Raw genomic sequence first — 3,104 nt, 5'->3', positions numbered from 1 at the left:
CCGAGTTATTATTCAAAAATTTTTTTAGCTATCAAACACATTCATCCATAAAAAAAAAAACAAGAAAAAAACAGCTGTTGCACAGTAAGTAAATATACTGATTTGAATTACTGTGCCACTGCCTTTCGAACTATATATCAATAAAATATTAATGCTGTATTAATAACATTTACGAAATCGCATTTCCGTGACCTTTACCTTGTCCTTTGACCCTTTCTTCCCTTTGTTACAGTAATAACAAATATGATTAGTGTGTTGATGTTCAGTGACTGTAATATAACTCACAATATATTTCTGTATTTTATTTAAATCAATAAACAATAAATTACAAATGGATTACTTAATATACCTGTATGCTTGATAATAATCTTTTAAAACATCCCCTAAAAGCGTAATAATGTAAATAAATTCAAATAACCAAAATTAATTATTATACAAATGGTAATCCCGATTTATTTTCTCCCGAACCGGCTATGTGTCTACATTGTCATGTGCTGAGGGAATTTTAGTAACATTAGGCCTATTTTTAGAAAAAAAAAAATGAATTAACAAAATCGTTATGTTCAACGACACTCTTTGGGATAATTTTGAAAAACATGGAAAATGGCATGTATAAAATCAAGGACCTAAACTAATGTGTCTAGCGTATGCTGACGTGTGAAATAATATGTGATTTCCGTGCACTTGATATGGGAATGCATTGCACGCGAAGCATTAACAAGTCACACTGTCGAGTTGATGACTGAGTCGTGATGTACTTGACACATCTACGCGTTAGTGAGCTGAGTTAACGCATTTTGACACGAGGTAGCAAAATGTTAATAGCAAGCCTAAAGGCCACGGGGCTCCACGGATTGTCACCGACTGTGACCTCTCTAACACTTCTATAAAGTACTAATAGTAGTGATAAAACAACTGTAGTAATAGTAGTAGTAGTAGTAGTAGGCCCTAGTAGTAGTAGTAGTAATATTAATATTAATATTAATAATAATAATAATAATAATAATAAATAATAAATAATAATAATAATAACAATAATAATAATAATAATAATAATAATAATAATAATAATAATAATAATAATAATAATAATAATAATAATAATAATAATAATAATAAGCAATTAGTAGAGCTCCGCATAGTACACTATATGAAAATTATTGTACGAAGGTTAGATTTAATGCTTGAAAAAATTTTTGAATGCATTAAATCTAACCTAAGTATAATAATTTTCCGTTTAGTGTACGATGCATGCTCTACTAATTGCTTTATAAGTCAATCGCTGTCTTTAAATTTTAGTTTTTTATAACCAACTGTTGTTACAGCCATCGGTTGCTATAGTGATATATACTACTCTACAGCTGTGTTTATGAGGGTCCATTAATTCAATGAATTCCTTAATTGTTCATACTTAATATTGAACTTTCTTCGGGTTCTAATTAAGCTTGTTTTACGAAAGTAATTTTCAATTACAATTCAATTTTTATCGCAGTGCGCGATGTATTCGCAGTGACGAAAAAAATGAGGATTTTTTTTTTGCACATGAACCTAAAAAAATCAAGCCGAGCTTCCAATAATACAAAAATTATTTGACGCTGGGGAATAGGCAAATAACATCAGGAGTTACGGTGATGACGTCACGATTGACTTATAATAAGCCTTAATCCAAGCTAACAATAATACGTTATTTTTAACTTTTTTTTTGTAGAATCATAAACTTACTCTATACTAGTAGTAGTAATAATAATAATAATATTAATAATAATAAATAATGATGATAATAATAATAATAATAATAAAACGGCTAATAATGATGATGATTATATGATGATAAATCATAATGATAATAATAATGATAGTAATATTAATAATAATAGTAATAATCATAATCATAATCATGGTATTATTACTAATAATAATAATAATAATAATAATAATAATAATAACAATAATCAGAGCTAAGTTAGAATCATAAACTTACTGTATGTACTAGTAAGAATAAATAATAATATTAATAATAATAATATTAACAAAACGCTAATAATGATAAATCATAAGGATAATAATAATGATAGTAATAATAATATTATTAATAATAAAAGTAATGATAATAGTAATAAAGTAATATTAATAACAATAATATTAATAGCAATAATAATAATAATAATAATAATAATAATAATAATAATAATAATAATAATAATAATAATAATAATAGTGTCAGCAATACATTGTTGCAATAGTGATTCTATTTTGCTCAGAACACATTTCGCTGGTGAAAGTTAATCGGTTTAGAAACATACATCACTATTCTATTTATATATTTAAGGAACAGCTGGTATGATAACGACATTCAGATTGTTTGCTATCAGTGACTGAGTTCTATTTGGATGTACTATGACTTGAATGGATTGCATTTTAAATGTGAACGATCGATCAGAGCCTCGCGTACTGTCATAGATTAGTAAACCAGTATCATGTGATATTAAATCAATGTCCTTATTTACCCTATGTAATAACAGATCTGCAAACTAGAAACTAGAACCATGCCCAGGCGCGCGTACTCAGTCGCCGTGACTACAACAGTAGACAAATTAAAGTGGATTTTCTCACAGGCCTACGTCATAATTTTTATTAGCTTGCTTTCAGTGCCAGCTAAAAATCATCAGACTCATTCTATATATGTCTAAAAAAATGGATATGAGAGAGAGGAAAGATTTCAAGAGGTAGAATACAACCAGGGCTAGGTTGATATAAAATTAGGAGCTATGCTAGAAACGTCATAAATTTTCCTAGTGTAATTTGAAAACGAATGCCGTTGAAATCTACGAAGTAGAACATAGAACAAGTAGGTTATTTTAATTCGTTATACAGTACACCAAATAACCAGATAAATATCAGTACACCAAATATCCGGGTAAATTTTAGTACTGTACCGTGTATATTGTGCTGGTTTTTTCATTACATTAACCATTAACTGCATCCATCTCTCGACGACCGGGAACAAAAAGATTTTAAGAAATATTATAGAGAAAATGATTAAACGAAGGGAACAGAAAACCAAACAAAATATAAAGAAAAACAAAAACAAAAGAGAGTATAGA

This window comes from Anneissia japonica, unplaced genomic scaffold (genome assembly GCF_011630105.1).
Source record: "Anneissia japonica isolate Jap-2015-1 unplaced genomic scaffold, ASM1163010v1 scaffold288033_len957474_cov176, whole genome shotgun sequence".
NCBI lineage: Eukaryota > Metazoa > Echinodermata > Crinoidea > Comatulida > Comatulidae > Anneissia > Anneissia japonica.
Note: the sequence above shows the minus strand (reverse complement) of the source record.